General features: G+C 41.6%; 1 protein-coding gene across 2 annotated transcripts in view; it reads right to left on the reverse strand.

Moving 5' to 3' along the window:
- The window catches only part of LOC126259447 (transcriptional adapter 2B-like), a 130,233-nt gene that overhangs the window by 38,968 nt on the left and 65,187 nt on the right, over positions 1-26,078 (reverse strand). The gene's annotated exons all lie outside the window — the stretch shown is intronic.

Below are 26,078 nucleotides of genomic sequence, written 5' to 3' on the forward strand. Positions count from 1 at the left end.
TAAAAGTAGCCAATAGTGAGGAATTAAACACTTCGTTTCAAATAAATTTACTGCCTCAGAAGAAATCTTAATAAAGGCCAAATTTCTTTAGCAAACCGACAAAAATAAGTTTATTGTTCTGCAATGCGATTAATGCTTGACTGTCAGAAAGGTGGCAATAAAATAAAATCTGAAACTAGTAACATATTTAAGCCTTCCGTAATTATGTGAAAGTATTTTAATTCACTTAACCCTGCGGCGGGCGCGTGGCGGCATACAGTGCCGCCAATTTTGTTTTCGTTAAATAATTACGTCAGCGCGCCGAGCACACAACACTGGTGCTAGATATGCTTCAATTGTTTAGTCACGCACCAAACTGCATTACTGCGCCATCATTATACCCACCATAACAGTTGCGACTCACCTGTGAAGTGGACGACTGCACTGAGACGGCACTGTGTACCGCATGCGCCCGGTATGTAAATACATGTAGCCGTACCACTGTCGAATGTTTTGATGATTAGAAGCTATGCTTTACAACTCTGGGTGAATGATGATTTAGTTATTAACATTGCTTTGGTATTAGAATTATTTTATTGTCTCCCAGGTCCGCACAAAGGAAAGGACTAACACCAGAAGACATGAGCATCTTCTTCTGCACTCATCTGACGAAGAAGATTACGCAGATTTCTCTGACAACGATGAGGAAGCAGAAATAACTGAAACTGCAGATCATTACAGCAAATCTGAGCAGTCATGCGTTGATGGGAATGAAGTGAAAGGAATGCCACATGATGACTCCCATTTTTATATTGGTAAGGACCAAGGAACTTTGTGGATAAATAATCCATTAGCACTGCCAGGGGAACCAAAACTTAAGAATATAATCAAAGTCCTACCTGGCCCGAAACTCAATGGTAGAGAAGCTAAAACTGAAATTGAAAGTTTTCTCAAATTGTTTGATCCTGAGATAATTGATTATGTCGTTTCAAACACAAAAAAGTACACAAATAAGAAGAGATCATCTGTGAATTACTCAAGGGCTAGAGATTGCAAAAAAAACTTCTGCTTCTGAAATAACGGCTCTTTTAGGAGCACTGTTTCTCATTGCTGTACAAAAAGGAGGACGCACAAATGTATTAGAACTGTGGGCATCAAATGGAACAGGAATGATTATTCTAAGGACAGCATTCAGCTACAAGCGCTTTCTGTTCTTGCTCCAGTCACTAAGGTTTGACGATACTTCTACAAGAAAAGAACAACTAGCAACTGATAAACTTGCTGCCATCCGCAATCTCCACTCAGCATTTCTGAAAAACTGCAGAAATAACTACAGTCCAGGGGAGTTCGCAACCATAGACGAAATGATTGTCCCATTTCGCAGACGTTGTGTTTTTGTTCAGTACATGCCCAATAAGCCCGCTAAGTATGGATTGAAGTTGTATGCATTGTGCAATAGCAAGACATTTTATACTTTTAATTTTGAAGTGGCAGACAGAGTCCTGGACCATATGTTGCATCTAACCAGCCAATGGATACTGCGAAGAGATTGGTTGAGCCAATCAAGGAAACTCACAAGAATGTAATGACGGACAACTACTACAGTAGTTACCCTGTAGCCCAGCATCTTTTAGAAAATGGGCTAACGTTCATTGGAACATTGAAAAAGAACAAGGAGGAAATTCCTCCAGGATTTTTGCCCAACTGATCGCGAGAAATTGGAAATTGTCTTTTCGGATTTCAAGATGACTTCTGTCTTGTTTCGTGCCAAACAAAAAGGAACAAGGCTGTGCTTTTCCTGTCGTCAATGCATGAAACTGCTGAAATAGACACTGCTACAGGCAAGTCTGTTGTAAATTTGGACTACAATGCAACAAAAGGTGGAGTCGATACTGTGGATTATATGTGTACATCCTAATCTACACAAAGGACCACAAGAAGATGGCCCTTAGCATTGTTTTTTCGTTATCTGCATATTGCTGGGATAAATTCCCAGGTCTTGTTTTTTGCAAACAATCCAGAGAAAAGATTCATAAGAAGAACCTACCTAACAAACCTGGCCTTGGCTCTGATGGACTGAAAGAAAGGGCTCAGCTCTCTACTCTACCACGAGATATTCAAGGATTTCTGTCACCTCATCAATCAATTCCCGCCAATCATTATGATACTGTAAGAAGGTGTGGGAGGTGCCATCTTTGTGGTGGTAAAAAAAAAATAAAAATAAAAATAAAACTACTGTCACTTGCAACAGCTGCAAAAGATTCGTTTGCAAGCAACATTGCCACAATGTTGTCACATGTAATGATTGCAGAGCTTCTCCGGAGAAAGAAAGTGTGCGATTCTTTATATATATTTACTGACTGCCTTATTCTTTATTATTACTACAAAGTTGTTATACATATTACACGTTTTTGTAAACTTGCTTTAACAATGGTAAACAATCAAATCATATCTGTGGTTATAATTTATTTAGAATTTGTTATTAAAGTAGCGCTTAGGAAATATCCTGGAAACTTATGTCAAATATTCTGTAACAATTTTAATTTTCCCATGCACCTTGGATATATGTATACAGATCATATTAAAAGTTGCTGTTAAGAATGATGCTATAAACAATAAATTAATTCCACCAAAAAATTAAAAAAAACTGCTTTTTTATGTATTTAAATGTAGGCGGCACTGAGTGCTGCACGCGCCCGCTGATTCAACAATCTTAAGCGCGCCTGCCACAGGGTTAATAGCTCCCAGCCACAGAAACCTGTCTTGTTTTCATTTGACGTGAGAGCAGTAAACGAAGAGGAAACAGAAAAATCACTAAATGTAAACACGGGTCAAGTGGAGACATTTCTGTAGCCAGAAGCGGGAGAAGGTATTACTCATACACGACTCAACTGCGCGTGTGTATGAGCTCGCTCATAACTGCTTAAATGAATCTAATGTAAAAAGTTGTGTCGTCACACTCATCGGAGGCAATTCGTTGTTATGAAGCATTGCATAGACTTCCTAAAGCCTTCCTTTGGCAGACGCTTGTACGTGCACTGTGTTATTTTATATGGCGCATTTCCTTTGCAATTCAAGTTTTATTTTTTTTTTTTATTTTTTTTTTTTTTTCTCTCTCTCTTGTACATGTTTTAATGCCGCAGTATTATTGCAGCAGGATACAGTAATATCCTTTGTCAGAGTATCAGTTCTTACCAGTCAAAATTACAAAAATTTAACTGAAAACTAAAACAACGAAAAATTCCCAGAATTCTAAAAAATTTCCAGGTTTTTCCCCAGATAAAAAAATTCCCGGGTTTTTCCCGGATCTCCCTGTTGTCCCGGGTTGTATACACCCTGTACAACGAAGAAAAGCAAACATGTTTATAGCATTATAATTTAGAAAAATCATTTGAAAATGTTGACTAGAACACACCCTTTCAAAGCCTGAAGTAATTAGTGATAAACTACAGGGAATGAAAGGTAATGTACAATTGCAAAGAAAACAGTATGTAGTTATAAGAGTCAAAAGACATGAAAGGGAGGTAGCAACTGAGAGAAACAGGATTTTAGTCTATTGCCTATATTTCAATCTGGAGATTGAGCAAACAGCAAAGGAACTCATTGTTGTTGTTGTGGTCTTCAGTCCTGAGACTGGTTTGATGCGGCTCTCCATGCTACTCTATCCTGTGCAAGCTTCTTCATCTCCCAGTACTTACTGCAATCCACATCCTTCTGAATCTGCTTAGTGTATTCATCTCTTGGTCTCCCTCTACGATTTTTACCCTCCACGCTGCCCTCCAATTCTAAATTTGTGATCCCTTGATGCCTCAGAACATGTCCTACCAACCGGTCCCTTCTTTTAGTCAAGTTGTGCCACAAACTCCTCTTCTCCCCTATTCTATTCAATACTTCATCATTAGTTATGTGATCTACCCATCTAATCTTCAGCATTCTTCTGTAGCACCACATTTCGAAAGCTTCTATTCTTTTCTTGTCTAAACTATTTATCGTCCATGTTTCACTTCCATACATGGCTACACTCCAAACAAACACTTTCAGAAACGACTTCCTGACACTTAAATCTATACTCGATGTTAACAAATTTCTCTTCTTCAGAAACGCTTTCCTTGCCATTGCCAGTCTACATTTTATATCTTCTCTACTTCGACCATCATCAGTTATTTTGCTCCCCAAATAGCAAAACTCCTTTACTACTTTAAGTGCCTCATTTCCTAATCTAATTCCCTCAGCATCGCCCGACTTAATTCGACTACATTCCATTATCCTCGTTTTGCTTTTGTTGATGTTCATCTTATATCCTCCTTTCAAGACACTGTCCATTCCGTTCAACTGATCTTCCAAGTCCTTTGCTGTCTCTGATAGAACTACAATGTCATCGGCGAACCTCAAAGTTTTTATTTCTTCTCCATGGATTTTAATACCTACTCCGAATTTTTCTTTTGTTTCCTTTACTGCTTGCTCAATATACAGATTGAATAACATCGGGGAGAGGCTACAACCCTGTCTCACTCCCTTCCCAACCACTGCTTCCCTTTCATGCCCCTCGACTCTGAAAACTGCCATCTGGTTTCTGTACAAATTGTAAATAGCCTTTCGCTCCCTGTATTTTACCCCTGCCACCTTTAGAATTTGAAAGAGAGTATTCCAGTCAACATTGTCAAAAGCTTTCTCTAAGTCTACAAATGCTAGAAACGTAGGTTTGCCTTTCCTTAATCTTTCTTCTAAGATAAGTCGTAAGGTCAGTATTGCCTCACGTGTTCCAACATTTCTACGGAATCCAAACTGATCTTCCCCGAGATCGGCTTCTACTAGTTTTTCCATTAGTCTGTAAAGAATTCGCGTTAGTATTTTACAGCTGTCACTTATTAAACTGATAGTTCGGTAATTTTCACATCTGTCAACACCTGCTTTCTTTGGGATTGGAATTATTATATTCTTCTTCAAGTCTGAGGGTATTTCGCCTGTCTCATACATCTTGCTCACCAGATGGTAGAGTTTTGTCAGGACTGGCTCTCCCAAGGCAGTCAGTAGTTCTAATGGGATGTTGTCTACTCCGGGGGCCTTGTTTCGACTCAGGTCTTTCAGTGCTCTGTCAAACTCTTCACGCAGTATCGTATCTCCCATTTCATCTTCATCTACATCCTCTTCCATTTCCATAATATTGTCCTCAAGAACATCGCCCCTGTATAGACCCTCTATATACTCCTTCCACCTTTCTGCTTTCCCTTCTTTGCTTAGAACTGGGTTTCCATCTGAGCTCTTGATGTTCATGCAAGTGGTTCTCTTATCTCCAAAGGTCTCTTTAATTTTCCTGTAGGTGGTATCTATCTTACCCCTAGTGAGATAAGCCTCTACATCCTTACATTTGTCCTCTAGCCATCCCTGCTTAGCCATTTTGCACTTCCTGTCGATCTCATTTTTGAGACGTTTGTATTCCTTTTTGCCTGCTTCATTTACTGCATTTTTATATTTTTTCCTTTCATCAATTAAATTCAATATATCTTCTGTTACCCAAGGATTTCTACTAGACCTCGTCTTTTTACCTACTTGATCCTCTGCTGCCTTCACTACTTCAACCCTCAAAGCTACCCATTCTTCTTCTACTGTATTTCTTTCCCCCATTCCTGTCAATTGTTCCCTTATGCTCTCCCTGAAACTCTCTACAACCTCTGGTTCTTTCAGTTTATCCAGGTCCCATCTCCTTAAATTCCCACCTTTTTGCAGTTTCTTCAGTTTTAATCTGCAGGTCATAACCAATAGATTGTGGTCAGAGTCCACATCTGCCCCTGGAAATGTCTTACAATTTAAAACCTGGTTCCTAAATCTCTGTCTTACCATTATGTAATCTATCTGATACCTTCTAACCCTTCCCAAATTTCTACTTAACAAATAAGGAAACGAAATAAAAAGTTTAAGGTTTCCTGGAGACACAATATTTCTGTCAGACGTGTCAAAGGACTTAGAAGATCACTTGAACGGAAGAGATAGTATCCTTAAAAGAGGTTATAAGAGGAACACCAACAAAAATAAACCAAGGGTAATGGAATGTAATTGAATTAAGCCAGGTGATGCTGAGGAAATTAGATTTGTAAATGGAATTATAAAGGTAGCAGATGTGTTGTATTATTGCAGCAGCAGAACAATTGGTGGTGGCAATAGCATTTTTTAATTTTTTAATTTTTTTATTTTTTTTTTTTTTTGGAAAAAATGGTAAACAACAAATAGCAATTTAAGTGACCAGAAATCTAAAAGTATTTGTTTAGATTATATATGATACTTCAAATCTATCCTTGGAACTACTAAAAATGCATATTTGTTTATTTTATCCATCTGTGTTTCATTTCATTAATTTAAAAGACCATCAGTGGTCTGAAAACCAAGATATTTACAGTTTTGGTTACAGTTCTAGATTTAAAAACAATGTATTCCATATCAAACTGAAGTGTGATTTTTACTTTCTGCAGTTTCATCTGATTTTTGTTCCTGAGATGGAATTTTCCCAGTGTGTTTTTATTTTTTTCATTTATTTTCCTTTAATAAATATCATCTATGTTACCTAAAAGATGTAAATTTTTATGTATGTACGTATTATACAAGCACATTTTCTTTTGTATGAATGATATCCCCACGGAGGTTAATATCTGTGTAGAATTCGAGGAACTGACAGTTGAAAGAATAATGAAAGAAATAGAAGGTTGTGAGATTTTATAAACATTAAATGTATGAAAATGAGGATATCAATGACTCAAGGACTAAAAGTTGGCGATAAAGGTGTATGAAGATGGAGTACAGAACTTCATTCCAAGTGATTAAAACTGCTGAGATTCGGTAAACGATTTACAAGTATAGAGGAGCTGAAGTATCAGCTACAAATGATTGAAGAAAGTGGCTTTTACTGAATTATGGTGAGGAATGATTGATTACTAAACAACGCTTTTGTGAAGACATGGCACATCTAACTGCTTTGTGTGTTTGTATGTTTAACCCCTTTCAATAAATCCCCAAGCTCATTTTTATTATTTTGACAGAAACTTAAAATCCCAAGTACACTCAGGCAACTTAATACCGGAAAAAACAAATCCCACTTACATACATTTCAGCACTTATATCTGAAGTGTTCAGTGGCTAGAGAGCATCTGGTACTACATCTGTAGTGTGGCTGTCCTGTTTTGACTGAGATGGTTGCCACGAGATATCGTCTTTACTGTGTGCTGCTTTGGATACTCTATAACAAAATGCGCACTTTCAGTCTCTCTCCTATATTGTTGTTTAGGCAATACTTTCAAATACGGATGGATATAGTGATCTTGAGTTTGACACTGAATTTAGTGGCTCAGAAAGTGAAGAAGAATGTGATGTTACTTTATTAGAGACAAAGTGACGACAGTTTGTCTGTTGAGTGACAAGTGCTCGCCAGTGGCACAAGATAAATACATCCACCGTGCTCCAACCAGCTCCTATAAGATTTATGTTCACAGGAAACCATTGTAAACGACATAGTTTCACTTCATAGCTACACAGAGACTAGAAAATTACTTCAAGTTTCAGGATATTTTAGTCACGGTCCAGTGCACAAGTGTACTTAAGATTTTATTAGTGGTGATCTGTAACTCATTATTTTGAGCTTTAAAAGCTGTCTTTATATGTCTGTATGTAATGTCATTCACTGCAGGAGGATTTTCATTAATAAAAAATATATTATTTTTTAGAATGTAATGTAAAAAAATCTATATTTAAGGGGTTAATAAATAATCACAGCCATGCTATTATATGTTGAGCTTTGCAATCAAACATGACTGAAAAACTGCGACTATGAATAAATTACAGCTGTTACCCCCAACTGGTTACTCCTTCATATACTGCACCGAATTTATTTGTGCTTTTCAAAAGAGGCTGTTTGATTCAATCCAATTTATTGCCCAAAAGTGTCGATTATACCGTAGTTTACATTCACGGAAAATCAAGAGCATCTCAGCGAAATCAGTAAAGGCAAAATCACTTGGCATCTTCCACATATGAGGTATGAAACATTCTGAACCAAACGAACTGACGAACTGTGTCACATGTACATAGCAAGAACCAACACAGTTTAAAGACGTCCCTCTCTTATGCAGAGAGAGAGAGAGAGAGAGAGAGAGAGAGAGAGAGAGAGATATATAATTATTTATTTAAAAGCAAATTTACTGGCAAAAATTAACTATAGTTGATACATTTATTTGATTGTGCAGGAGCACAAGTAACAATCCTAATTAATAAATTGTACTATACCTTGCAGCTAGCGATGTAAAATAGAGAAAATGTTTTAGAACAAATAATAAACTAATTATTAGCATGTATTATTACATTTTTCATTGGCAGAAACTATATATATATATATATATATATATATATATATATATAACAGAGGGAAACATTCCACGTGGAAAAAATATATCTAAAAAGAAAGAAAGTTCTTTATATATATATATATATATATATATATATATATATATATATAAAGAACTTTCTTTCTTTTTAGATATATTTTTTCCACGTGGAATGTTTCCCTCTGTTATATATATATATATATATATATATATATATATATATATATATAACAGAGGGAAACATTCCACGTGGAAAAAATATATCTAAAAAGAAAGAAAGTTCTTTATATATATATATATATATATATATATATATATATATATATATATATATATATATATATATATCTCCTAACCCACAACTTCTTCACTTTTGAAGGCCAGACATACCAACATTTAAATGGAACAGCAATGGGTACCAGGATGGCCCCCCTCGTATGCCAACTTATTTATGGGTCGCTTAGAGGAAGTCTTCTTGGTTACCCAAGCCTGCCAACCCAAAGTTTGGTACAAATTTATTGATGACATCTTCATGATCTGGACTCACAATGAAGAAGAACTCCAGAATTTCCTCTCCAACCTCAGCTCCTTTGGTTCCACCAGATTCACCTGGTCCTACTCCAGATCCCATGTCAAGTTCCTCGACGTTGACCTCCATCTATCCAATGGCCAGCTTCACACATCAGTCCACATCAAACCCACTAACAAGCAACAGTATCTCCATTATGACAGCTGCCACCCATTCCATATCAAACGCTCCCTTCCCTACAGCTTAGGTCTTCGTGGCAAATGAATCTGCTCCAGTCCGGAATCCCTGAACCATTACACCAGTAGCCTGAAAACAGCTTTCGCATCCCGACCTGGTACAGAGGCAAATAGCTAGAGCCACTCCCTCATCCCCTCAAACCTAGAACCTCCCTCACAAGAACCCCAAAAGTGCCCCACTGGTGACAGGATACTTTCCGGGACTGGATGAGACTCTGAATGTGGCTCTCCAGCAGGGATACGACTTCCTCAAATCCTGCCCTGAAATGAGATCCATCCTTCATTAAATCCTCCCCACACCACCAAGAGTGTCTTTCCGCCATCCACCTAACCTGTGTAACCTCTTGGTTCATCCCTATGAAATCCCCAACCCACCTTCCCTACCCTTTGGCTCCTACCCTTGTAACCGCCCCAGTGTAAGACCCGTCCTATGCACCCTCCCACCACCACCTACTCCAGTCCTGTGACCAGGAAGGTGTACACGATCAAAGGCAGAGCCACGTGTGAAAGCACCCACATGATCACATGATTTACCAACTGACATGCCTACACTGTGAAGCCTGTTATGTGGGAATGACCAGCAACAAACAGTCCATTCGCATGAAAGGACACAGGCAGACAGTGTTTGTTGGTAATGAGGATCACCCTGTGGCTAAACATGCCTTGGTGCACGGACAGCACATCTTGGCACAGTGTTACACCGTCCGGGTTATGTGGATACTTCCCACTGACACCAACCTATCAGAACTCCGGAGATGGGAATTTGCTCTTCAATATATCCTCTCTTCCCATTACCCACCAAGCCTCGATCTCCGCTAATTTCAAGTTGCCGCCACTCATACCTCACCTGTCATTCAACGACATCTTTGCCTCTGCACTTCCGCCTCGACTGACATCTTTGCCCAAACTCTTTGTCTTTGAATATGTCTGCTTGTGTCTATATATGTGCGGATCGATATGTGTGTGTATGCGCGCGAGTGTATACCTGTCCTTTTTTCCCCCTAAGGTAAGTCTTTCCGCTCCCGGGATTGGAATGACTCATTACCCTCTCCCTTAAAACCCACATCCTTTCGTCTTTCCCTCTCCTTCCCTCTTTCCTGATGAAGCAACCGTGGGTTGCGAAAGCTTGAATTTTGTGTGTTTGTGTGCCTATCAACATACCAACGCTTTCGTTTGGTAAGTTACATCATCTTTGTAGAGGGAAACATTCCATGTGGGAAAAATATATCTAAAAACAAAGATGATGTAACTTACCAAACGAAAGCGTTGGTATGTTGATAGACACACAAACACACAAAATTCAAGCTTTCGCAACCCACAGTTGCTTCATCAGGAAAGAGGGAAGGAGAGGGAAAGACGAAAAGATGTGGGTTTTAAGGGAGATGGTAAGGAGTCATTCCAATCCCGGGAGCGGAAAGTCCTACCTTATGGGGAAAAAAGGACAGGTATACACTCGCGCACACACACACATCCATCCGCACATATACAGACACAAGCAGACATGCTCGTGTCTGTATATGTGCGGATGGATATGTGTGTGTGTGTGTGTGTGTGTGTGTGAGCGCGATTGTATACCTGTCCGTTTTTTCCCCCTAGGGTAAGTCTTTCCGCTCCCGGGATTGGAATGACTCCTTAACCTCTCCCTTAAAACCCACATCCTTTCGTCTTTCCCTCTCCTTCCCTCTTTCCTGATGAAGCAACCGTGGGTTGCGAAAGCTTGAAATTTGTGTGTGTGTTTGTGTGTTTTTTATTGTGTCTATCTACCAGCGCTTTCTCGTTTGGTAAGTCACAGCATTTTGTAATATATCTTTCCCGTGTGGATTGTTTCTTTCTATATATGTGTGTGTTGCCTGCTTGCATGTTTCCCAGATATTCTTGCATTTATCATTAGTGTGATAGAAGGTCAAAAACACCAATTCGAACTGCAAGAATACTTGGAAAACACGCATGCAGATACCAATTTCATGTAGGCAGAAGTAATACAAAATGCACGAAGTAAATATCAAACTTCAGTACCTTGTGAGATAAACTGTTTTCAGATCTAGAACTCGAACCACAATTGTAAATACACACATCAACAAAAGTTTTGAGTAACCTTGGTATATTGTGCAGGTGTGCTGCTATTGTGATTGTTCCTGTGCTTAATGGAAGGTCATTCCTGAACGGAGAGAGAGGGGGAGAGAGAGGGACAGAGAGAGAGAGAGAGAGAGAGAGAGAGAGAGAGAGAGAGAGAGAGAGGAGAAGAAGAAGAATAAGAAGAAGCTACCTGTAGGTTTCAAACTAGTGACCTTTAGTATGATGATCTGATGCTCTACCAACTCTCATACCAGAGATCTTCACATTATTAACTCACAGACACGCTTTTACTATACTCAGTAGTTGTGGTGTTACTTTTAGTTATCATTTACGCATTTTCTACTGGACGACCGGACACAGCACGAACAAAATCAATGTTTTGGTTGATACTCTATCGACACACAACATTTGGTACCAATCTGAGTGTCAGACATCTGGAGGTTTTGCTGTCAGTGACTCTGAACATGCACTAGTCATTATATGTCCCATGTGTAACATATCCATCAGGGACATTTCAGTCCTAAAGCTGCTCAAGCTGGTTATGTAATTGCGAAGTGGAAATGTCAAGGGACAACTAAAGCTAAACCAAGACAAGGCAGAGTTTATATACTGACAGACAGGGACCTTTGAGCACTTTGAAGGTTGGTTGTGAAAAAACTTGCATGAAACCAGCAGACAGAATCAATTGTGGGTTCCAAAGTGCTACTAGCAGTCCAGCATATGGACGGTGCAAGGGGGGGGGGGGGGGGGCTAAAACCCACACTCATTTTCTAGCCAATGCCACTACGGTCTCTCCAGGCTAAGATTATAACAGGCAAAAATGTGCAAGTGAACAAAGATAAAAAGTTCCACAGCGGAGAGTTCAATTAACAACACCGAATTGTCAAATCTACATGAGCTCTTAAGAAACAAACTCCAATTAATCCTAAATTTTGACCTGGAGAAAGCAGAAAAATAAACTGATGTTCTTCCTAGGATAGACTATTCTATTGCAATATTTTCATGGATGGAAGCCAAAAATATGAAGAGACATCACACATGAGCAAAATGTTTTCTACAAGAGCAAGAATTTAGTGAACGTGCAGGTGAGTCAAATAGTAGCCTGTGTAGTTAATGACCATCTATAACTGGTTCAGAACAATGAAGCCATTTGTTTACATTATATCTACCATATAGCATCAAATCAAACAATAATCTTGACATTCCTCTTCTATTAACTGTTGTCATACTGCTCCACTATAATTTGTTATTTGTTTTCATTGTACACACATTTCTCTGAGCAGTGTGTCTTATGTGACAGTGTGCCTGATATTCCCCTCGTGAATCATGACCTTGCACAGGTGAGGTGGCTTGTGTGCCCCAATGATCCTGATATCCGTACTGTAGGTGCAAGGCCAACAGTCTGCATGATTGACTGATCAGGCCTAGTAACATAGTGAGACCAGCTGAAAGCAAGGGGAAACTACAGCTGGGCCACAAAATGTCAAATGGTCTAGAGGTTCCCACATGACCATCACAGAGTTTGATGAAATTTTGTATGAACAATCACACATGTTCCTAATGAATGTTGGTACAGTTTCACGATCATTCATTCAATACTTCTTAAGATACAGTCATTTTTCTGACCTCACAGCACAGCTATCAACAGTGCATCTGCAAGCTTTTGGCAACTTCGAGACCTACCACCTCCGGCAATAGTGTCTTGAAAGAAATAAAACTTGGCTAATGGGTAAATTTTTTTGCATTCTCTTAAGTGAAATAACAAAAAGATTTCCTGAGCGATTTGCATAAGGATAATGTGAAGTAAAGTCGGCTGGAAAAAGAGACACTAAATTTTAAAAAAAGTGAAGTTTAGCTTTTATATCTTCAAAAGTAATTGCAGGATACATCTGAAACTTTGCACATAATAATTTACCAATACAATGTCTTAGAATACAAAATTTCATCCTCCTATAACTTTCCAATAGTTCATAAACTATGGGAAAAATTGAAGATTTTTATAAAAAATGCCAAAAATGGTTATTTTTGACCGACTTTTACAAAAGTCTTTCGCAAACTCTTTCAAATCATTTTCATTAAAAAGACCATGTTATAAACAACCTAAAACACTATATTTCTTTTTGCAATCTGAACATATAAGGCCCTAAGAAACGACAAGGTGGAGGTGCACTGAAAATGGGACCATATTCCACTGGTACTCAAATTTGACATCTGTTATTACATTCTATAATTGTTTATTATTCTCTGGTGCAGGCAATATCAAAAGTCTTGATGACCAGGAAGTGTCAAAGTGCAAATAACTTGAGGAAAAAAATATGGGAGATGGGGTTGTTCCCTTTGTGAACACTCATCATGTCGTATTTATATCCTAAGAACTTGTGTTGGTAAGTTATTACATGCAGAGTTTCAGGCTTATCCCCACAGTTACTTCTGGAGATATAAAAAGCTGAACCTGAATTTTTTCGGTCAACTTTGCTTCACCTAGTCGTTCTCTGCTATAACTTCAGAGTGAAACTAGTTATAAACTTCACAACTTAATAGTGTGTTACCAATGGAATGGAAATTATGGTAGTAAAATTGTTGCACAACAGCTACAGTACACTTTGTATAAACGGACTGCAGGTTTTACACCATTGTCACATTGTGTAAATTTTGGTGAAGTTCACAGCAGTCTTCCTGGGATTTTTTGGATTGGATTCACGTAATAGAGAACAATTAGTCTTTTTTTTTAATTTTATTTTTTTTATTTTTTGATTGTGTAATGCTGTTGATGTGCTGCTTTAATTCTGGTACTGTGTGTCAACAAAGTTTGCAGTTAATGTGGAACATTAGTGTCCACATGAAAAATCGTATAAATGTGTTGGTATGTTCTGTAGTGGCTAAACAACTGACGGTTCCTTTTAAAAGTGGGAAAACCAGCATCTCCATCGCCATAGTGGCCATGCCCTGTACTTGTGCAACAGCAGTCACAGGTGGGTTTCTTGGCCACAGGATTTGAAGGTGCCTATACATTTCTGTAAGTGTCAGAGGTCAGCACTAGAAAAGGTCCTTTTTACTATCCTATGCTAATGATTACTTCAAGCTACTTGATTTTTTACAGGTTCATTAATTTGCTGGAGAATGTCATGAAGAAAGCTATACTGCCGACCAGATAATGTCATTGATGGGACTGCTTGGCAAGAAATGTTAAGAGAAAAGAACCAAAAAAATAGCACTTTTCAGGTGTGATCACCTCAAACTTTTAGACACAAAAAAGAGAAAACTTTTTTATATTAGATTCCTTATTCCATTCCATTTTTTAAAAAAAGAATTTCGTAGATCTGAATGCTGCAGAGATGTCTGAAAAAACAAAAAAGACTATGTACTTGCAGTTTTTCTGACTAATGCTCATTTCCTAGTCACCAAGGCTTAATATTATCTTCCTTAGAGAGTACTAAGAAATTATAAAAAATACTAAAAGATCTAATTTGAGTACCAGCAGAATATGGGCCCTATTTTCAATGCACCTCCACCTCATTCTTTTCTTATGTTCTTATATGCTCTCATTCCAAAACCAAAAATAGTTTTATAGATAGTTTAGAACACGGTCTTTTTAATGTTTTAAAAGGGTTTGCAGAAGATTTATTTTTTTGAAAGTGTTTAATAAATAAATAAAGCATTATTGATTTCTGTCAGGACATACTTCTTGACATGATTTCCTTAAAATGTTATACTATTTATTTACTGATTTATTTTTTGCAGAATGCACAATGTCAGATTTTTACTTATTGCTGGCCTTTATATGAATTTCCCTCTTCCTTTGACCTGAGATTTTAATTCCCTTAGTTATCCATAGCTTATCTCTTTCTTTATATGGATAACTTTTTAGGAAAGCAACTTTCAAATACTGACAAAAATTTAATAGAGAGTAAACTGGATCTGACATTAGCATTTTTATCTATTTTTACCTCATCCCATACCATCTCTTCTAACTTACTCTTGAAACACTGTATTCTGTTCTCATTAAGAAGACACTCTGCTTCCTATGAAACTGTTCCAGGGCTGTATGTTCTGTATTGTTTATTCCCACTGAGTGTGCAACATGGTCAGATAGTCCATTACCAACTTGGTTCACATTAATTGCTTCAGTCTGGGCACTGACTATATAAATCAATCAGTGTCTTACTATCTTGCTGCAAATGAGTTGGAAAACTTACTATTGAAATTAGATTGAAACACCCAAATAATGATCCCAGTTAATTATATCTGTCTGTATCTTTTAAGAAGTCTACACTGGTGTCCCCACAAACTACTAACTGCTTAAATTAAAATCACCTCGTTTGTAAGGCTGCATCATATTTCTTCAGACTATTGACATTTTGACCCCTCTGTTGAGATCTTCTTCAGGATCTTGTAGTGTCCACTGTAGACCGAGCACCATAAGAGACCGATGTCGCCTTCTCTTATAAAAGGGGTTTTTCCATACTTGTGCAAGAAGTGGGTTTATTCGGTAAAAACCTAGGGCTACCATTAGTGGACCAATGTCATTGCTTAGAAAGGGATTTTTCCCTGCACTTATGCTGGAGAAGAGTTATCGGTTACAATTCCTCCTGCTGCTATTGGTGAGCCCAAATTCCAGGCTAGAAATGAAATGGACAGAGCATGAGGGGGAGGATGTTTATCCAAATATTATTGTCCACAGAGGTGGCTTCCAGGAAGTTGTCTGCACTGTGGACAATAGTATTTTGGATAAACATGCCCCCTCTTATGCTCTGCCCATTTCACTTCTAGCCAACAATGTGGGTTCACCAACAGCAGCTGGAGGAATCTTAACCAATAACTCTTCCCCAGCTTAAGTGCAGGGGGAAATCCCTTTCTAACCAATGACGTTGGCCCACCAATGGTAACCACGGGAGTTTTAGCCAATAACCCCTTCTTCAACATTAGCACAGCAAAATTCCTCTTACTTATTTATTAAGCATATGGCTAATACAGACATCCCATAAGGATGTGACCCATATGTCAAGTTGTTGAAAGTGAGAGTGGCATAGGGATTGACTATGATAGTTTGTAGGTTGGATAGGATACAAAATATCATGTCTGTACAGGTGTGAAGGGTTGTGGGTAGGATGTCCCATATTTCTGAGCACAGATAGTCAAATTCCTGGCAAACACCGTGCTACAGCTGCTGCAGTCCAGAATGATATCGGGTGATGAGAGGGGTGCTACCACTGCAGGGGGTTCTTGAAGGTGCTTATATGGTTAGGGGGTGTGAGTATATGGCACAGGACATCTTTACAGACTACATTTGGGGGCTAGTGTGTATCTGTGAAGGGCATTGCAAGACCCTCAGCATACCAGGCAAGGGACTTCTCATCACTGCAGATATGCCGTCAACAGGTGCCATACAAATGGGAGATTTTTTTTTGTGTGCAAGGGTTGGTTGATTTGGGGGAGGGGACCAAACAGCGAGGTTATCGCTCCCAAAGAATTATGGAAGGAAGGGGAAGAAAGCCGGCTGTTTCCTTTCAAAGGAACCATCCGCATTTGTCTGAAACAGTTTAGGGAAATCACGGAAAACCTAAATCAGGATGCCCAGAGGCAGGTTTTGAACCGTCATCCTCCCGAATACAAGTCCAGTGTGCTAACCCCTGTACCATCTCACTCGATGATGTGGAAGGGATGACAGTCAAAATGCAGACACCCTTAATGATTAGTGGCCTTGACATAGGTGACAATAAGGAAGAAGTTCTTAGAGAGGTGGAGTTAATGTCCCATGAAGTGACCTGTTGGACTGAGGAGAACTAGGTGAAGTGAAATGGGAGAGAAAATGTTGACTCTGTGGAGCAATGGGGGTCAAGTGTTTTGTCTCTGAGTCCACATCAATGGATCTAAATCAGACAAGGGATGTGGGGGTTTAGGGGTCTAGGAAGGTTTCTTCCAGGCGGACCATATACAGATTGGCACAGAAGAGTGCTACGTGGGTGCTCATGGCCATGCTGCTGATCTGTGGGTATATCTACCCTTCAAAGAAGAAATAGTTTTGTATGAGGATGTAACTGGTTAATGTATATGGAATGAGCTGGTGGGTATTGAGTTGGAAGTACTTGGGGAGAGACAGAGTTCGACAGCAACAAGGTCCAGGCATGGGGAATGTTGATGCATGAGACAGTGGCATCAACAGTGATGAGTAGGAATTTAGGTGGAAATGGGGTAAGGTCAGTTCTGAGAGTCAGTGAAGGGAGATGTTTATGTCCTTAATATTAGAGGCTAGGCTACAAGCAGTTGGTTGGATGTCAACTAGAGTGGAGATTCTTTCAGTGGGAACACAATAACTAGCTACAATTGGGCATCCAGGGTTGTTAGGTTTATGGATGTTGGGAAGCATAGAGAAACTGGGCATGTGGGGAGTCATTGGGTTGAAGAGGTAGATGAATTCAGGGGAACAATTGAGAGATGGGCCTACAGATTTGAGTAGGGATTGGAGTTTATGCTGGACAGCTGGGATGGGATCACTATGGCAGGCCTTGTAGATGGAGGAGTCAGACAGCTGGCAGATGTTTTCTGTCAGCTAGTCACTGCAATTCATCATGACATTGGTGGAAGCTTTGTCTCCAGGAAGGATGATTAAATATGGGCCTGTTTTGAGGTTGCAGACAACTGTTCTTTCTTCCATTGGCAGGTTTGAGTTCTTGTGATGGGAGCCGGAGAAGGATGGTGAGGCCAGTTTGGAAGTAAGGAATTTCTGGAAGGTAACCAGGGGCTGGTTACATAAGGCGGGGTGGGAGGGGTGGGGGTGGGGGGGGTAGGGTTGAGGGGGGGGGGGGTAGAGAGAGAGAGAGAGAGAGAGAGAGAGAGAGAGAGAGAGAGAGAGAGAGAGAGAAGGGGTTATGTGGTGGCATGAACTAAGAGAGGCAAGGTTCAATGTTGGGATTAGATTGCCTTTCGTTGAAACCACTGGTATCAAAGACAGGTTCCACTGTGGGGATCAGGAGAAAGAAACAGGACTCTGACGAGTCCAGCATGGTCGAATTTGGGAGTGTGGCTGAAGGTAAGTCCTTTGGACAGGACTAAAAGTTCTGTAGGATTGAGATTTTTGATGGATATGTTGACAACACTAGCTTGTTTCGGTTCTCTGTTTCATGGGATGCTGGGTGGGAATTCTGAAGTATGTGGCAGATGGAAAAGGTCATCAAGGCAGGGTGTGGGTGCTATGAGAAGTTGAAATGTGTTTCACTGGGGGTAGGATAGGCACTGAATGGTAGTGGTGCTCTGAGGCAGGAGTAAGATATCAATAAATCTGATTACTTTTAGAGATAGTGTCTGGAGTGCCCTTTCAGATGTTGTAGGGCAACAGTTGCAATTTGGAGATATGGTGTAGGCGTCTTGAGAGGGAGGAGAGTTGGTTGAGGGATGCCTGCACCCAGGATATTTGTTTTTATAGCATTAGATTGATGAGGTATAGGGATTGGTAAAATCTGAGAATCTGAAGATCATTATGAAAGGAGGTAGCATCTAGAGAAGAGAATTTTTATGGTTAGAGAGTAGGGGACGGGGGAGGTGGGGGAGGGGGGGGGGGGAAGGGAGATGGATTTCATGTGAGATTGGGTTTTAACTAGGGATAGTAATACTTTTCTGAACTGGCACAGGTAGATGGAGCCCGATTCCATTGTGGATGAGATGTTGCTAGCAGGAAAAAGTGAAAGTTTAAAACAAATGTAGGAAATGGACAGATGTAAGTGTTAGATAGTAGTAAAGGAAACTCATTGGCTCCAGCATACCACATTCCTATCCTGTACACCTGCTGCCTCACTTTCCCCATATCTATCTCGCACATCTGCTGCCTCCTTCCAAGCCATTAAACACTATTTCCCAAACCTCCCTCCCACTCCCCCACTCGCACACAACAACTCACTAAAATCTACCTACCTAACTGAAATCCCAGCATAGTGAATTCAGCTGGCACAGTGTCAGCTGGCACAGTGTAGCTGTGTGTGTGTGTGTGTGTGTGTGTGTGTGTGTGTGTGTGTGTGTGTTGTTTTTTTTTTTTTTTTTTTCTTTTTCAGGCATAAGTGCCCATGTTATAGCCTTAGAACACTAATACAAAAAAAAATAAGTTAAAAGCAGCTACACATTATGCCCAATCAGTGGAAGGAAAGAGAGCTGAGACCAAGGACTTCCTCTTTGAGAGAGGTCCACAAAATACGCCGTAAAGACAGCGGAGGTCATGAACAAAGATTAAATGTCCTTTGCCATACTGCTACAATGGATAAAAATTAAAATGTGGTCAACAGCTCGCATGTCATTCGCTAAAATGGCTCATAGCTCAGATGACAAACATACACTAGAATGTAACTGGTTAAAAAAAGGGCATTCACTCAAGAAATGGTGAACCGTCAACGGTTGATGACAACGAGCACAGATGGAGATGGCTAAAAATATGATCTCCTCATGGTGAGAGGGCCTAGAGGAGGTCAGCCAAGTAGCTGCTGGGGAAAGTTTGATTCCCTGGAAGTTGTCCCCATGAAGAGAAAATCAATGGTAATGCCAAAGTGACACCACCTACCGACAGACAGCAACAAGGAGATCAAGGAGAGGAATGGAAGAGCTAGCGAGCCGAAGTAGGAGGACTGCAGGTTTGGCTGCAGTGTTAGCAGCCTCATTTCCTGTCAGACTGACATGAACAGAAATCCACATGAGCATCACAGCGGCTCCCGTGGACTCGTTGGACTAAGAGATGGACTGTATACAGCACACAGAGGCTCTGAAGGGCACTAAGAGAATTGGAGCATATGACACAATTAAAGAGCCTGAGTCATTGGGTGTACTGAGTGGCTTGCTAGAGGGCGAAGTGCTCTGCTGTAAATATTGAGCAGTGTTCTGGAAGCTGCTACCGACAATGGTTAGTGCCAAAGATGAGGGCACACTCAACACCACAGTTAGTCTTAGGGCCATCAGTGTACATAATGGTGCTACTGCTAAGTTGCGTGCAAAGGTTGTAAAACTTGTAGTGGTAGATCAGACACTGATTAATTTCCTTAGGAAGCGAATGAAGATGGACACAGGCTGACGCATGAAGCCAAGGCAGTGAAGGGTTCACACCAACCGGGAACCTGGCCAGTAGCGTGCAGTTATGCTGCTGGAGTAGGAGTAAAAAGCGAACTCCAGGAGGTAACAGAGAAGAAGGGCACACTACATACTGGCAGTCAAGGGAGTCATCAAAAAGGGAGGCATAGGATGGTTAGCCAGGCGTGACAGACTAGCGTCACATGCATCCACTGGGGAGAACATCATGCTGGTATGACAGCAGTAGTTCAACAGCTTCTGCATGGAGATTCTCAACCAGGCTAGTATACAAGGTGTCAGTGGCCAATGGATTCCACAGTGGTGGATTGTATTAAGAAGGCGTAAGATGGACAGATGTGCAGATAAATGAACGAAACACCAATATGAAACTTCCTGGCAGATTAAAACTGTGTGCCCGACCGAGACTCGAACTCGGGACCTTTGCCTTTCGCGGGCAAGTGCTCTACCAACTGAGCTACCGAAGCACGACTCACGCCCGGTACTCACAGCTTTACTTCTGCCAGTACCTCGTCTCCTACCTTCCAAACTTTACAGAAGCTCTCCTGCGAACCTTGCAGAACTAGCACTCCTGAAAGAAAGGATATTGCGGAGACATGGCTTAGCCACAGCCTGGGGGATGTTTCCAGAATGAGATTTTCACTCTGCAGCGGAGTGTGCGCTGATATGAAACTTCCTGGCAGATTAAAACTGTGTGCTCGACCGAGACTTGAACTCGGGACCTTTGCCTTTCGCGGGCAAGTGCTCTACCAACTGAGCTACCGAAGCACGACTCACGTCCGGTACTCACAGCTTTACTTCTGCCAGTACCTCGTCTCCTACCTTTCAAACTTTACAGAAGCTCTCCTGCGAACCTTGCAGAACTAGCACTCCTGAAAGAAAGGATATTGCGGAGACATGGCTTAGCCACAGCCTGGGGGATGTTTCCAGAATGAGATTTTCACTCTGCAGCGGAGTGTGCGCTGATATGAGTACCGGGTGTGAGTCGTGCTTCGGTAGCTCAGTTGGTAGAGCACTTGTCCGCGAAAGGCAAAGGTCCAAGTTCGAGTCTCGGTCGGGCACATAGTTTTAATCTGCCAGGAAGTTTCATATCAGTGCACACTCCGCTGCAGAGTGAAAATCTCATTCTGGAAACATCCCCCAGGCTGTGGCTAAACCATGTCTCCGCAATATCCTTTCTTTCAGGAGTGCTAGTTCTGCAAGGTTCGCAGGAGAGCTTCTGTAAAGTTTGGAAGGTAGGAGACGAGGTACTGGCAGAAGTAAAGCTGTGAGTACCGGGCGTGAGTCGTGCTTCGGTAGCTCAGTTGGTAGAGCACTTGCCCGCGAAAGGCAAAGGTCCCGAGTTCGGGTCTCGGTCGGGCACACAGTTTTAATCTGCCAGGAAGTTTCATATCAGCGCACACTCCGCTGCAGAGTGAAAATCTCATTCTGGAAACATCCCCCAGGCTGTGGCTAAACCATGTCTCCGCAATATCCTTTCTTTCAGGAGTGCTAGTTCTGCAAGGTTCGCAGGAGAGCTTCTGTAAAGTTTGTAAGGTAGGAGACGAGGTACTGGCAGAAGTAAAGCTGTGAGTACCTGGCGTGAGTCGTGCTTCGGTAGCTCAGTTGGTAGAGCACTTGCCCGCGAAAGGCAAAGGTCCCGAGTTCGAGTCTCGGTCGGGCACACAGTTTTAATCTGCCAGGAAGTTTCATATCAGCGCACACTCCGCTGCAGAGTGAAAATCTCATTCTGGAAACATCCCCCAGGCTGTGGCTAAGCCATGTCTCCGCAATATCCTTTCTTTCAGGAGTGCTAGTTCTGCAAGGTTCGCAGGAGAGCTTCTGTAAAGTTTGAAAGGTAGGAGACGAGGTACTGGCAGAAGTAAAGCTGTGAGTACCGGACGTGAGTCGTGCTTCGGTAGCTCAGTTGGTAGAGCACTTGCCCGCGAAAGGCAAAGGTCCCGAGTTCGAGTCTCGGTCGGGCACACAGTTTTAATCTGCCAGGAAGTTTCATATCAGCGCACACTCCGCTGCAGAGTGAAAATCTCATTCTGGAAACACCAATAGTCTAGTCGAATGGACAAGGGATCCACACTCCAGGAAGTACTGCTTAGGTCACGTATAACACTGAGGAACTGGGTACAGCATGTGGCCAGGTAAGACATGTGGGAGGACAAAGAAAGTTTTCTATCGAGCACGAGTCCCAGGAATTTCATAGTTTCAGCAAATGAAAGGGCAACAGGCCCAAGATCTAAAGATGGTGGAAGAAACCCACTGCACTGCCAGAAATTCATACAAACAGTTTTGTCGATGGAAAAGCAAAAGCCATTAGTGACACTCCACAAATAAGGATGGTCAAGATACCGCTGAAGAAGCCGCTCAAGGAGACAAGTCCGTGGAGAACAGCAACAGATCACAAAGCCATTGACGAAAAGGGAGCTGAAGATGCATGGTGGGAGACATGCTATGATAGGATTAATGGCTATAGCAAAGAATACGAACTCTGGAAAGAGCCTTGAGGTACCCTATTTTTTAAAAATTCCTGAAAGAAATGGGGCAGGCAGCCTTGGAAGTCCCACATGTAGAGAGGAGGAGGATATAAATGCTCCAGCAGGTGTTATAAGCTTCCTCCAAATCGAAAAACACAGCCACAGTCTGGTATTTCCACAGAAAACCATTTATGACATGGGTGGACAAAGTGACAAGGTGGTCAACTACAGAATGGCGAGCTCGAAATCCACACTGTGAAGTGGTTAGTAGAGTGCGAGATCCAAGCCACCATACCAGCTGGCCATCAATCATATGTTCCACCGACTTGGAAACACAGCTGGTGAGAGAAATGGGTCAGTAGCTAAAAGGAAGGTGGTAGTCCTTACCGGGATTAGGTATGGGTATGGCAGTGGCTTCACGCCAGTATCTGGGAAATGTGCCATCTGCCCAAATGTGATTCCATGCATGAAGGAGAAACTGCTTGCCCGCAAGAGAAACGTGCTGAAACATCTGAATGCAAACATTGTCCAGACCTGGGATAGAAGATCAGGATGAAGTGAGAGGATGATCTAGCTCCCTCATAGTAGAGACGGCATTGCAGCATTCAAAATTCTGAAAGGAGAAGGGTATCGCCTGAGCCGCCTCCATTCATTTTCAAGGGAGGAAGCTGTGGTGATAGTGGGCAGAACTCAAAATCTCCGCAAAATAGTGGCCAAAGGTTTTGGAGATAGCAGTACGGTCCACAATGACATCATCTGCTACAATCAGGCCAGAAATTGGGGAATGGACCTTGGCCGGAGACAGCCGACGGAGGCTGCCCCACGCGATGGAAGAGGGAATGAATCTGTTGAAAGAACTAGTAAATAAAACCCAGCTAGCTCTTTTGTTATCCCAAAGAATGCAATGACACTGCACAGGCAACTGTTTATAACGAGTACATTTCGTCATGGTATTATGACAGTTAAAATCATGGAGAGCACGTCTCCAAATGCAAATTGCATCATGGCATGCGTCATTCCATCAGGGGACTGGGACATGGCATGGTAAAGATTAAGTGTGAGGTATGGAACGTTCTGCAGCGGTAAGGAGAATGTTGTTAAGGTGCTCTACCTGGTCATCACAGCTGGGGAATTGTTGTATGTCAAAGGTTGCTGGGGAGGAGTAAAGCCTCCAGTCAGCCTTAGAAAGCTGCCAACTGGGTTTACACATGGGTGGGGGTAGGAGTCAGCAAATGGATAGCACATGGGAAATGGTCGGTCAAGTACGTGTCACAGAGAACGAACCTCTGGAGATGACAGGCAAGCTGAACAGTGCAGAACAAGAGGTCTAAATGGGCACAGGTGTGCATTGAGTCTGAAAGAAAATAAGTGCTCTAATGTTAAGACAGATGAGGTTGCGTTAATTGAGAAGGTCAGCCAAGAGAGAACCTCTCAGACAGGTTATGGGAGAGCCCCAAAAGGGATGGTGAGCAATAAACTAACTGAGCAGCAAAAACGGGTGAGGGAGCTGCCCAACAGACTGGAGGAAGTCTGCCCTGGTGACACCGGATGATGGACGGATGCAGACGTAGCAAAGGGAAAAAGTGAATCAAGGAAGGCTAATGCGGACTGCAACAGCTTGCAACTGAGTGTTCAGTGAGATGGTTTGGCTATGGATATAATTCCGGATGAGTCCACCCTCAGGGAGAAGATCAAAGAGGACTGCAAGAAAATGCGGGAGGTCAAAGCTCTTGTGAGGACCCAATTTTGTTTCTTGGAGGCAGAAAACAAGCGGACGTTGCAATTTCAAGAGCAGCTGTAATGCCTCCTTGTTTGATCTAATGTTGTGAATGTTCCATTGGAGAAGAGTCATAACAGGGAATGGGAAGAAAAGAGCATATGAAGGGTAGGCACCTTGGCGGCCACTGAGTGCCACCCTTCAAAGATGTTTGTTGGCTGGAAGGACGTAAAAAGTCCTTTCCAGCTTGCCAGTTGTGTAGCAGGTGATTTTGCCGCCGGGGGCAAAGATTTGGTGGCTTGTTGCTCAGCTGTAGGAGGAGATGGGGATGCTACCATGATACTGGGCAATTTTACAGCTCATCGAAATACATGGGACAGTCTCAGTATGAGACATCACAATTGATACAGCAGGGAAACAGGCAATCACCCTCATGAGCATACCTACACAAGTAACACATTTGGTCATGTTTTGAAAGGACAAGCAAAGGTGGTTGTAAGATTGACATTGATAGCAATGCATCAGGTTTGGAATATAAGGTTGGAGCATGATGACTTTGTAGCCTGCTTTGATCTTCGGTGGAAGCACTACTCGATAAAGTGTGAGAAAAAGAGTGTGTGTGGGCAATAGGATTGCATCAACATTTTTCATTACTCCATGGACTGCTGTGGCGCCCTGATCAGACAGGTAAGTTTGGATTTCTCCCTCAGTCAGCCGTCAAGCACCTGAGTGCAAACAACACCATGCAAAGAATTTAGCATTGGTGGTCATCAACACAAACAGGAGAGCCATGGAGAAGAGAAGCTGTAAGCAGCTGTTGGGTTTGAAAATCACAATTGGTCTCCAGAAGCAAGTCCCAACACATAAACAAGAGCATGATTTCACAGGGCTCACAACTGCAATACCTTTCTGAATAATAAACAGATTAACCATAGCATAGGACTGACCTCCTTCAGTATGTGATACCACAAGGAACCGAAGTGCAGCCAGGAGAGTCTGTGAATCTTTAGCCTCGTTCCATTTACATTTAGTAACATGGAGACTGAGATGATGATGATGATGATGATGATGATGATGACTGGCTCATTACAAAAAAAGCCCCCATGATTGCCAGAAGCTCCGATGGTGCACTCCTTCCAACTGGGGGGATGCATTACGGTACGGGTCACGGGCAGCCGCAAGTGCCTGTCAGGTGAACCCTACCCATTGACCTGAGGTTGGAAATTACGCGTTACCCAGTCGCCTGTTCCACGGCAAATGCATGGGCTGGCATTCAGGAGTGCACAGGGAGGAAGAAGAGACAATGACATACCACAAATGCCAAAGCAGAGGAAGGGTAGGAGGAAAAAAAAAAAAAAAAGACAGATGAGAGACTGTTCCAACTGTCGGGCTATTGAAACTAACACATTCTCACAAATATCCCAGACTTGTTCCCCAAGGGAAGGAAAAAAGAATAGCAGGAGGAGAGATATGCAGCACACAAAGGGAAGAGGCACTGCAAAGGCACATTTCTTTTCACTCCAAACGAATATTTCCCCGTACATAAACTTTCTTCACTGTTTGGAAAGGTACATCCCAATAACACTCTTGTACGATCATTGCACTGTTAGAAAATAAAGACTATAACATCAAAAAGGTTTC

The sequence above is a fragment of the Schistocerca nitens genome, chromosome 5 (assembly GCF_023898315.1).
Source record: "Schistocerca nitens isolate TAMUIC-IGC-003100 chromosome 5, iqSchNite1.1, whole genome shotgun sequence".
Lineage (NCBI taxonomy): Eukaryota > Metazoa > Arthropoda > Insecta > Orthoptera > Acrididae > Schistocerca > Schistocerca nitens.